The sequence below is a fragment of the Leptopilina boulardi genome, unplaced genomic scaffold (genome assembly GCF_019393585.1).
Source record: "Leptopilina boulardi isolate dan_hultmark-lab unplaced genomic scaffold, ZJU_Lbou_2.1 LbouV2_255, whole genome shotgun sequence".
NCBI classification, from domain to species: domain Eukaryota; kingdom Metazoa; phylum Arthropoda; class Insecta; order Hymenoptera; family Figitidae; genus Leptopilina; species Leptopilina boulardi.
The window spans coordinates 1,458,221-1,471,170 of record NW_026137813.1 but is presented as its reverse complement, the minus strand read 5'-3'; the positions used below and the strand labels follow the sequence as shown (position 1 = coordinate 1,471,170).

The 12,950-nt window shown below is 29.4% G+C and overlaps 1 protein-coding gene across 4 annotated transcripts in view; it reads left to right on the top strand.

The window, feature by feature from the left end:
* LOC127280842 (connectin-like) overlaps nt 1-12,950 on the top strand; it is a 497,564-nt gene that overhangs the window by 307,872 nt on the left and 176,742 nt on the right. The window contains exon 3 of one of the 4 annotated variants that reach the window (XM_051304136.1): nt 11,501-11,543. The exons of the other annotated variants lie outside the window; for them this stretch is intronic. The gene's annotated coding sequence lies outside the window, so the exon portion shown is untranslated. The remainder of the gene's footprint in view (nt 1-11,500; nt 11,544-12,950) is intronic. 4 annotated transcript variants of the gene reach the window in all.

Sequence of the window (12,950 nt, the reverse complement as noted above, 5' to 3'; positions counted from 1 at the left end):
GTAACTTTTTTTAACTTTCCATTACGACGCTGGCTGAATAATAACTTGACAATAACTTACAACAGATATTAGTATAGTATCAGTCAATCTTCTTAAAAAATTTAAATAGTTATCCACACTTTATTATAACCACTATTTCTTATTTTATGATTTTATTCATTTAAAATTTTTTATTTTGTATTTAAAAAAAAGACGGATCAGTCTTTTTAGCCTTAATCCAGCTTCGATTGAGTTTTGAGAAAGCAACACTTTTTTTTCACGCGGAATATTGCAAGTATATAATTAAAAAGCAAAAAAAAAATAATGCATTTCTTTTTAATTTCCTTTTATACTGCTGCGCGATGTGTTGATGAAAACAAGGTGTGAATAGTTATTAATCAGACCTAATCCATTAGCAATAGAGTCAGAACCAAAGTGTCGAATAATCCTCATGGGTAATTAAGTGTCAGTGGTCAAACGGACGAAATCAATGACGCAATTATATCGTCAATGGAACTATAGCAATTACTAGATCGAAGATGAGGTGAGCGCGCGTGCCAGAAACGCCAAACACGGAGCCGCATGTATATTTCCCACTGAATGCGTGTGTTTAAATGTCCCACTCATCTATACAATATGGGTATTATATATATATATATATATATGTTTATATCACCAAGCTCATCGTAAATGTGTGTATATATATATACACGCACGCACAGAATATGTATATTGGTGCGACTGATGCGTTTGATCCGCATTTACGCAATTCGAACTGGACAGCTCGAGTGACATGGCCTGAAGATACGTGAACATGACAGATAAATCACCCACTGTTCGACAGAAACTGAACGTAAACGCGATCAGTGTAATGCGTCCATAGACTCTCAAGTTATATCGTTATATACATACATAACGCGCGAGTGCGAGCCACCTATCCAAAATATCTCCATATCTCTCAATGGAATATAGGGATAGTCCATATTCGGTATATATAGTAAAGAGATGGTCTGAGGTATAAATGCAGTTCAAAATATATACGTTGCAAATGTGTATGTGAGAGAGAGAAGGAGCGAAATATTCCTTCATTCCCATCGATGAAAAAGCTCGCGTACAGAATCAGCGAAACGCTACCGGCATCGTAAAATTCGCATAAGTCAATTTTTGTGGATCGCCTGCAACATATTGCCAGTAAAAATATGCAGGGCTATAAACATCAGCAGGAGATATGAATTGGACAACCCTAATCTTATATATAGATGCACATATAACTTTCTACTGTACATTTTTTTTGTAGAATTTCTTTTTTTTAATTTATTAACGACAATGTCTTTTTTATGGTTTTTATATTTTTGAAAATTTTTATTGAACTAATTTCCCACTTGGAAAGATTCCCCGGAAAGTGCCCCCTGGAGGTTCTATCAGAATTCCGCCGGAATTTCCAACGTAATTCCATCGGAGTTCCAAAGAATTTCCTATGGGATTCCGACGGAATTCCGATTAATTTTTTTTTTAAATTTTTAGAGTCCTAATTCCGTCGGAATCCTATCGAAAATTCTTTGGAACTCTTATGGAATTCCGACGGAATTCTGATAGAACCTCCAGGGGGCACTTTCCGGGGAATCTTTCCAAGTGTGTTATTAATAATCAATTTATTCAATTAATATACTGCTCCGGAATTGTGTGTCTGGATTGTAGAAGGGCACGTAAAGTTATTTTGCGTAATCTTAGGAACTCGATATAGGAAATGTAAAAAATTTTGAAAGGAAGTTGTAATTTTGGTTTAATGACGAATCTGATTTAGAAATTAAAAAAAAGGTAGAGTAACGCCCTAGAAGTAGAAATCGTGAATGAAAGACAAGAGATCTAGATAGAAGTGAAGTACAATAAAACATTTGTCAAACAGTCGTTTGTAACACGTATGTAGTTGGATCCCTTACAGATTAGCTTAATTACGAATTTGTTGCAGGATTCAACTTGAAAATTTTCCACTAGTATTTCAAGGTACTATATAATTTGATGTGTCCTTCCTTTCAAAGTTTCATATCTGTGGACAGAAGCAGCAAGTTAAGGATTAAGATCCTCGAGTATTGTAACGATTTTGAAAACAAATTAAATAAAATCCGGGAATATTTATGATAAAATATAAGAATATATAAAAGCTTTATAATTAAATAAACAAACTAAAATAAAATTAAAATAACAAAGAAATATTAATTGAATATTAATGTAAAAAATAATTTAACAAAACTCGGGAGATAATGCCATATCTCTATAATAATTGCTTTATTATGGTTTTTGTAAAGTATTTGTGAATTTGAAAAAGAAAATCTTTCGCACGCCTCTCCCAAGAATAAAAAAAACCTAGGGAATAAAAATTATGCATAATTCTAGAAATCTTTTTTTGACTTAGGATTTTGTACTATAGATAAAATTTTGATTCTTTATCTAGATTTTGGATTATTAGGAATTAAATTTCTTGATGATTGTTTATGCAATCATTCGCTTTTTTAACAATCTTATATAATCAGAAATCTCCTACCAAATTATTGTTGTAATGAATCGCTTTAATTAATTCATAGAATACAATGATTTTTTCAAAAGAAGATTACATTTTTATCCGAATTTGTTTATCCCAACAAGTGTGCAACAGTTGTATATATGTATAGATGAATGCTACTAATTTTTCATATACAGGAAACCAGAATAATTTATTATTATAATTGATTGACTCATATATATATTGTTGCAATAATTAGTAGTTTACCGCTGTTTCAACCGGTGTGTGTTCATTCGCGCGTCATTTCCATATTATTGTGTGTGTGTGTGTGTTTAATTACAACATTTTGACAAATAACAAGAACGCGAACACTAGTCGTTTATATGTATGTATTTGTCAAGTTTAGTTTGTGAGTTATTTCACCGAAACAAAAGGCCAAAAATACTGAGCAATCATCTGTGACTGTCAATTGAAAATTAAGCGCAACGCTTTTCGGTTTCCTGGTACTGAAATTCTCTCAGCAGTGCGCACACGAGTTGATTATTTCCATGGTATGGCGTTGACGCTTCGCTAAAGCATTGCGCCGGAGTGTCAGGCAGGCAGGCAGGTCGTTAGATGGAAGACCATATCGACAGGAGCTTTAGAGGAGAGAAACCTTTGTCTCGCGACACACGAGTTCGCGTGCAAGGCGAGCATATATAACATGGGTTATCGCTCAATTAAATAGCACGTCCAATTAAATCAAACGAGAAATACACCCGCATTCAGTGAGCATTGTACAAAATGTTTTCCAACCCCCCCCCCCCCCACCCTCCCCATGTCTCCCTCTGTCCAACGTATCGATATGTCGAGAGAGAAACTAAATTTCGTATTGTAAAAACTGCCAATCCTCTTTTTATGACTTTTACAGAAAAAAAAGAGAGAGAGAAAAAATATTGTATATAGGAAGAAAGTACCTAGGAATTATCTATCCACTATATTTTCCTCTCTATCTTTTCTCTACTACCGCTTCTAACTTATCGACATGCATATGTATGTTTAATACCCAGATATTGAGGATCGATCCATGGCATGCTAACCCCCCCTTTTTTTCCTCTCTCTCTCTAGAGCTTTGATCGGCCTTTGCAAAGGATGAATATTATTATCTCTATATATATGCAGAGCGCAAGAGGAGACTTTTCTCAGACAAAAATAATGGCTCTATAAATATTCAAGATGTTCGTTTCTTCAAAATTCCTTTTATTTCATTTTAATTGTCTTAATTTACTGGCCATTTAAATTACTAATTTATTCACTGTGCCCCGCGGTGAAATTTGTATTTCTTGGAAAAACATATTTAATTTTTATTTTGCTGTAAATATATAGAGGAAAATTAGTTGTCCTTGAAAATACCCAAGCAAAAATTTACAACCGGCGCAGTGTTGCGTCAGTACTGGCAATTACTGAACTTTTCGTTTGGTATTGACCTGACCGAACTCAGCAGTTGTGATGACCAATCGAGTTAAGTTGTCCTTAATTTAGTTGAAATAACAAAAAAGTTGGTTGTAACAACCGAACTATTCGGTTGACATTATGATAAAAATTTAGTTATTGCAACCGAACTTTCAGGTTATTTCAACCGAACTTTCCGGTTACTTCAACCCAACTTTTTGGTTACAACAACCAACATTTCTGTTGTTTCAACTAAACTTTTTCGTTATTTTAACCAACTCTTCGGTTGTTTCAATCAAACTTTTCGGTTGTTTCAATCAGACTTTTCGGTTGAAGCAATCAAACTGTTAAGTTATAAACCAATAAAAATTAAGGATGTTTTCTTTAAAGGGGAGTAATGTAATTAAAAATAAAAACGCTACATTTCTAATACTATTATTTTTATTTTCCATTTTTAAAAAAGTAGCTACTTACAATATACATTTTAGACTTACAAATTTTTTACCATTGCTAAGAATGTTTTTAATAATAACTGGCATTTCATAGGCTTCAAGACTTTTGTCAAAACCGAGATTTTCCAACTTTTTACAAATTAGACATACTTTTTAACATTAGAATCAACTATCAAAATTTTTTTAATAACTTTAAAAGAAGGAACAATACACTCTTCACACAAGTCTTAAATAACGCACATTTCTTCTCTACATTAAGAGTTCACCTCTGAATTTTTCTATATATTTGTATTCACTAAGAAGTCGAACGTAATTAATTTATTCACTTTATCACTTCTCACTAATATTTTAAACAATTAGTCTTTAAAATAGAGAAATGAATTAATTGAAATTAAATTAATTAATTAATTCACAAATAATACAAGCTTTTTTGTATTGAATAACGAATTAAAAAAATGTGCCGTTACTCCAGGAATAAATCCTTGCAAGAAAAATGTCTTAAAAATCAAACATCAACCGGTCAGGCGATCCCCGACGTGCTAAGGATAAAGTCTAAATTGCTTCCAGATGGTGACAGTCCGATTTCAAGTTAAGGAGTACCATAAAAATTTTCTAAGTCCCACTTTTAAAGTAGTGGGAACACAGAAAATTATAAGGTATTAAAATAAGCTGCAACGCTTATTATTTTAATCCAATTTTGCTTATTTTAATACCAAAATGGATTAAAATAAGCAAAATTGGATTAAAATAATAAGCGTTGCAGCTTATTTTAATGCCTTTTAATTTTCTGTGAATGACATAAATCGTTTTGTTGGAAAGTGTTTGTTTGTTATAACCTAACTTCGGTTAAAATAACCGAACTGAAACAACCATTCGAGTTTAGTTCTAACAACCGAACCACTTAGGTTAAGATAACTATTCATTTGGTTTCAACAACTGCTCTACAGTCAACCGAACTCAGTTTACTTATATTTACCAAACCTCTTTTTTCCGTGTATTGAACAAATACTGGCATATGTTAGACAGAAATTTTTGCTTGGGTATGTATATATGCTAACAATTTCAGGGTATATTATTTTTACTTGTGGAATCGCTTTTGGTGACCTTCTGTGGCATAAGCACTATTTGCCTCACGACAAATGCGTAACATATAGGTGAATTACTGTCAAGATTTGTACGAGAATGTTGAACTTTAAATGTAAATCTATTTGTTTGTCGATTTCTAAGCCAAGTAAGCGGAGTCATCAACGAGATCTGAGATAATAATTCTAGACAATCAATATTACTGTTTTTAATATTATAAAGAAATTGAAGGTCTAACTTTAGAAATCTGTTATAAATAGTTGGGATTTTTGTAATCGAACGCAGTTCTGCATAATCGTGACTAAAATAATTGAATGGTACATTATCTAGCTGTCTTGCGACAAATCTTAAAAATTTTTTTTTGTATTTTTTCTAAACTATCTTGTTGATAAATATATTGAGGATAATATAGATAATTGATAGGCATTCGATATGGGGTCTAACAAGTAAAAAAAATGATATTTTAAGAATCCGAAGATTATGAAAATCTGCGCCAAATTTCACAATATGTTCAAGTGCTCTTGATGATTTTTTAATTACATGATTAATATGACTGTTATAATTCAGAGCAGGGTCCATAACACAGGAATACACGGTTTTTGACCCAAGCGACGAAGACCTGTTACAATTTTAAATTTTTTTAAATTTTTGATGCTTTTAACAAAATTGTTATTGTTAATTAAACTATATTACTTATAAAAAAAAGTCATAACTTTGTTCAAGGTTTTTGGGGTCGCTGATTAAAAATATGAAGTCAGATTTTTAAAATTCAAAATGGCGGATTTAGTATCGCGGACGATTTTTCTGAAAATCGCTTTAATTCGCCTAAAACTCGTTACTGGGGGTTTTTTGGTGTCGCTGATTACGAATATAGCATTAGATTTTCAAAATGGCGGATCCAATATGGCGGAAAAAAAATTTTTAATTGATCGGATTTGCTTGAAATACGTTACTTAGGGGTTTTTGAAGTCGCTGATGACGAATCTGGCATTAGATTTTTAAAATTTTAAATGAAGGATCCAATTTGGCGGATGACAAAATTAAAAATTAATTGGACTTGTAACTTGTTACTTCAAAAACTCCTAAGTAATAAGTTTTAAATAAAATCAATGGATTTTTCATTTTTTTCCGCCCTTACGGATTCGTGTTTAGAGGCAAAAAACCTATATGAATCACTTTAAGCGATTTCAGAAATAAAAATTGAAATTTTGTTGTTACTATGTAATTAAAGGAATAAAATTTTCTTCTTTTTCAAAATTTAATTACTAAATACAAATTAAATAATAAATATATTAATGTAATAAAAACTTAATAAATTAATGAATATCTCATAAAATAAGAAATAGTAAATATTATTAAATAATAAATACATGGTGGGTTTTAAGCGATTATTATCAAAAGTTAAAATAACCAAGATTTTTCTTTTGGGATCTTTTCTACAACAAAAAAGAAGATGTTTGCAACAAAAATGAAAATCATCCATCGGTCCCTTTTTGAGAAAATTAATTTTTTCTACAAAATCGCATGATTTCTCGCTTTTGAATAGTTTCATGCAAATAATGTTTAAAATTGCATATAATTATATATATATATATATACTCTGTTCCAGGAGAAATCGATATTTTTCAGGACGAATTTGGGCCCTTTACGCGCAGAAAACTATAAAAGGAGGCGTATATTATTTTACGTTTCAGCAAATAAGCTTTCTCTTTCAATTTCTTTTAAATTTGAAGAAACATGTTTATTGAAAACTAAATTTTTTTTATCCATTTTAGGGTCGTTTAGATTTTATGCCATTATGGTACAAAATAAAAAATATTTAAATCCAAAAAAATAATTTTTTAAATATTAAATTTACCATTTGCAGATTTTGACGATTCCAACGATATAAATTTTTACGTCTAAATATTAAAATTTGCTTTTGGAAAAGTTAGACAATGTCATGATTTACATATTATGTACAAACTCTAATCTTATAGTATTTGCAAAAAAATTTATACCGTTGTAATTGTTTTAACCTGTACATTGCAAATATAATATTTATATAATTATTTTTTTAAATTCCAACAATTTTTAATTTTGCAATGAAAAGCCATAAAACCATAAAAGACCCTTCCGACTGCCTTTTGGAGACCAGGCTCGTAGGTCACAAAAATTTTAAATATGTTTGCTTGATTTTAGTTTTAGGAAAAGCAATACATGTTACAATGCTTTTTATATCCTTGGCTATGTTTTTCAGAAAAAAATCTAGAAAACGCCTTTTTCACTAAAAAATACACACTTTTACAACAAGATGCGCAGAAAAATATCGATCTCTCCTGGAACAGAGTATATATATATAATTATATGCAATTTTAAACATTATTTGCATGAAACTATTCAAAAGCGAGAAATTATGCGATTTTGTAGAAAAAATCAATTTTCTCAAAAAGGGACCGATGGATGATTTTCATTTTTGTTGCAAACATCTTCTTTTTTGTTGTAGAAAACATTCCAAAAGAAAAATCTTGGTAATTTTGACTTTTCATAATAATCGCTTAAAACCCACCGTGAAATATAATAAAAATTTCTAAAAAATATTTTTTATTAATAAAAATGAATTTTAGAAATTTTTTTATATTGCTGTAATTTGTTTTTTTTTACATATTTTCATCAGCAAAAATTTTAGCGTAATATTTGCACAACTTTTGCTGTAATATTTCTTCATATTTAGACATTTACATAATTGCACCAATATTTCATGTATTTTTTTTTACCATTGAAATATTTCAAAATCTTTCAATGAAATATAATAAGGAACAGCTGTTCTATTTATATATGTGCAAAAAAATTTAAATTTAAAAAACATAATTTCAAAATTTTGAAAATTTGTGGAAGCGATTTTTGAAATTTATTTTTATTCTTACATACCAAGCTGTGTATACAATATGTTTACATTGAAATACAAAGGGTATACCTAAAGCCGAAGGTCATAACAAAGTAGACAGAAAATCTCAAACATAATAATTATTCACTCAGTTGCAATTCGTGCATTGACCTGTTTAGACGCGTGTTAAAACACATTTATTTCTTTCATCGTATTTTATTCGATATTTTCACGTATTGGAAGTGAATAGCTTCGAGAGTGCTAGAATCTTTTAATTCGCGAATGAATACAATTTAGAGTGTTAAACTTTTTTTTAGCAAAATTTTTTTTTCCGGGAGTGTATGAAATTCTTAAAATCGCAATTGATGGAATTTTTAGATAAAGTATTTTATTTCTTAATCTTCGAAACGTGTGGTATCGAAAATGTTTGAATTTTTTTTAAGTCAAGTGTGTTTCCAGAATACCTTATCGTCCGAAATATATGATATACATCATTAGCAGGCTAAGGTTAGAAATAAATTTTTTTATTTATTATTTTATAGATTTATTTAGATATTACATTTTTTTATAATATAAAAATTTAAAATCATGATCCACGTGAAATTTTGATTTGGTAAATCCATACCGGAATTCCAATTCAAATTTGGATAAATTTTTTTTCTTCATATAAGACAGAAATTATTTTTTAACTTTCTAATATTTTCAAAAAACACTTTTTTTTCTAGAATTTTTTGCTGAAAATTTTTTTTTTAAATTGTCGACAGTTATATGTACCCTATTTCACTGAAAAAAAAAATACTTTGAAAAACTGCAAAAGAAATATAAAAAAAAATAGAAACATCTAACTCGAAACTGTAACAACTACAGGTCAAAATACACATGAAGTTTTGTAAAAATAAAGAAAAATGATTCAATTTTTCTTTTAAATCAAAATAAACTTGCCAATTTTTGTTACAAACTTTAAACATTATATCTGTCTAATTTTTTTTAAAGTTTCAAAAATTTTTCTAGTTTTTCCATTTTTTTTTTTTTTTTAATTTTATTGTAAAATTATAACCGTCGACAATTTAAATAATATTTATTATTAAAAAAAAATATTTAAATATAAGAATTTAGTTTATTAGTTTATAAAAAATAGAAATAAATTAAAAAAATAAATTTTAATTAATAAAACTCATCTATTATATTATAGCGTTGGTAAAAATTTTAACTTTTTTTTCCCCCCTTCTATTTTGCCGGTGAAAGGTAAATTAAATTCGATGTCATAATTAATAGTTGAAGTAAATCCGCACTTTTTTTTGTCTCTTAATTGAATGACAAAAGTTGGAGCACAATTTTTTTTTCTTCTTTAAACGTGATTTATTTTTTACTTTTTTTTTGCGTCAGGACATTACCTACCTCAAATGTCTCTTATGCTAACAAACGTCAGTATTAGTTTGAACTTGGCAAGGCACGAACTTTATAGGTGAGTTAAAGCGAGGTTCGAGTAAAAAGGTGGAAAAGAAAGGGAAAGAGCGTGCCTCAAGAATTAATAAGAGAACCGAGAGAAAAGAGGTCGTCGCCAGGAAGTAGAAGAAATGGAAGTAGACGAAGGAATCGACAAATCAAAACGGTTCTAAAGCTACGTTCTTCACACTAGTGTATATATATATATATACATATACTCGATTTTTCTTTTTTCTTTTCGGTCAGGTCCTTTCCAACACTCGCCAACTTCTTCTTTTCTTCTTCTCCCTCTTCTTCTTCTTCTTCTTTTACTATAAAGGAGAACAATTTTATGGTAAAGTGTTTCTTAGCTAGAAAAATGATTTAGGGAATTGAACGTACTACGATCGGGTGTGTGAAAAAAAACTTGGATCAACTTCTTTTTTCGAGTTTTTTTAAAATAAACATTTTTCCAGTTGAGGTTTTTGTTTCCAATTCGACGATTTCCAAGTTAAAAATAATTTTTTCCTTTTTAATTGAAATTTTTATGACAGATTACATTCCAGTTACTGGGAGAAAAAAAGTTAGCTGATACTGCTAATTTTAATTGCTATTATATGAATAGCAATTTTATTAGCTATTTTTGCTAACTGATGTTAGCTGGATGCTGTTAGTTATGGCAACTAATAGTTGTCAACTGGAAGACCTAATAATTTAGCTAAAGTAATTAATTAACTTTTTCTTAAAACTATTCAACTATTTTCCTAAAATATTGTTCGAATATGTTTTTTTCAAGTTTTTGGAAACATTCTTCGAGTTCTTCAAGTGTAGCCAACCCATGTTTTTGACAAGGTTAGGTTAGGTTGGTTACTCTTGACATGGAATGACCCATATTATATTTTAGTTCTGATTTTAACCTCAAACCCACAGGCAAATTAACGTAGAACGACCTACATTAGTATTAAAACGAACATAACCTCAAAATTCAAGGTCCTAGGTCTCCTGGATTTAAGGTCATGGATTAGACATAACCTTAAAATTCAAGGGCATAGGGTTCCAGGATTCAAGGTCAGAGATCAAACATAACCTCAAAATTCTAGGACATAGGTTTCCAGGATTCAAATATAACCTCAAAATTCAAGAACATAGGTCAAGGGACCGTTGGGGGTTTGAGGCTATGTCCGACAAACATAACTTTAAATTCCCCTAAGCATGAAACGAACATAACCTCAAAATTTAGATAAAATTATAATACTTGCAAGCCTTTAAAAAATTAATCAATTAAAGTGGAAAATAATGAGAGTTGGCGCGCATTTTAATATCTTAAAAAAAAAATAATAATAAAATTTGAGAATATGGAAATTAATTTTTTCAAATAATCAATATTTTTATTCTCAAAATAAAAGTATTGTGGTAAATTTTTTTTATTTATAAATAAAATTATATGCAAATCCCACGTTTTGAAGTTTATTCATCTCGTCAAGAAGTAAATCACGGAAAAAGGATTTTTATATATAGAATAAAAAAAAAAAAGAATATTTGAAAAAAACTTTCTTAAAAGAAAAACGTGAGGAGAGATTTTTCTTCAAAAGGAATTTAGAATAAGATTTTCTTCAGTAGCTATAAAATTTTTCTTTTAAAAAATATCATAAGATTTTGTTTAAAGACTTATATGAAAAAAGAAATTCATTTGATATTCAAAAAAAAAAGTGAGAAATTTATATATTATGAACTAATGAAAAAATAATTTTCTTTTTGTTACAGGTGAGTCCCACTCAACAAAGAAAAATTTTTTCTAATTGCTATAGTAAGTAAATTGATTTTTCTATGTTATATTTTAAAAACTTATTTTTAATTATTATTTTATAATTAAAAAATTTACAAATTTTTTTTATTCAGTGATAAATTTTGATACAAAACTAATAGTAGTAGTAGAAATAAATAAATCAATGAAGTTTTAAAAATATTTTTAGAAAAAAACAATTTTGAAAGAAAATATTTTTGGAACAATTGCATGTATACGTATATATGTATAGTTTATTGTCTGAACATTCAATTAAATGACAATAGTCGACAAAAATGATTGTGATATGACTGGGAAAAAATCGATGTAATTGTTTGCAATTGAGAAAAAAAGTGGAAGCATCAATGTCATAAATCGATGAAATCTGGAGAATGAGTCTCGAGACGACTAACGTGTATATAGGCGCCGTTTCCATTATCCAGTCGTTTCCGTTGACTGCTAAATGTGGGATTTTTCACTTTTGTCAACATTTACATTCCCCCATGTACATATACACTATTAATGATAATCTCACCACTTTTCACAACAATGGGAAAAAGTAGAAACGTTCATTTTTCTCATGACAAAAAAAACTACATATATATTGATAAATTCACTCTCCCCAGCAAACACGTTCTATAAATGTTCTATAACAGTGATGTCACAGTTTTACAGAACAGTTGTTACAAAAGAGTGACAGAACTGTTCTATATTATGATAACGTCACAGTTCTATAACAATGTTATGTAACATGTCTATAACACGAAAGTCACAAATGATCTGTAACTGACGTTCCAAGGTAGTTCTAGAACTGTGCTAGAAGAATGTTATGTATCTGTTCTGAAATTTTGTTGCAGTTAAGTTCTAGAAAACATTTGTTATTACAAAATGGAACAATTCTGTAACTATGTTACGTCACAGTTCTATAACACAATAGTCACAAGTGACCTGTAACTGACGTTCTAACGTAGTTCTAGAACTGTGCCAGAACAATGTTATGTAGCTGTTCTGAAATTCTGTTGCTGTTAAGTTCTGGAAGACATTTGTTACTACAATTCGGAACAATTCTGTAACAATGTTACGTAACATTTCTGTAACACGTTAGTCACAAATAATCTGCAAGTGATGTTCCAACGTAGTTCTAGAACTGTGTCGGAACAATGTTATGTAGCTGTCCTTTGTCTTAAATATAAAGTTAAATTTGAACAGTTTAAATTTGACAGTGCCGTATATGTGGTTTTATATCCAAGATAGTAGTTGCTTATCTTAGCTTTTTTCTTTTTCTATTAATTTACATTAAAAATTCTGAAACACTTTCTCCGAACCAAATAATTCATGTTAATGCCATTAAAAGAAAGTGACTCAAAATTAATCAAAATGATAGCTTCATTGTTATTCCACTTCTGCACGTAAATAATTAATTTGATGTTG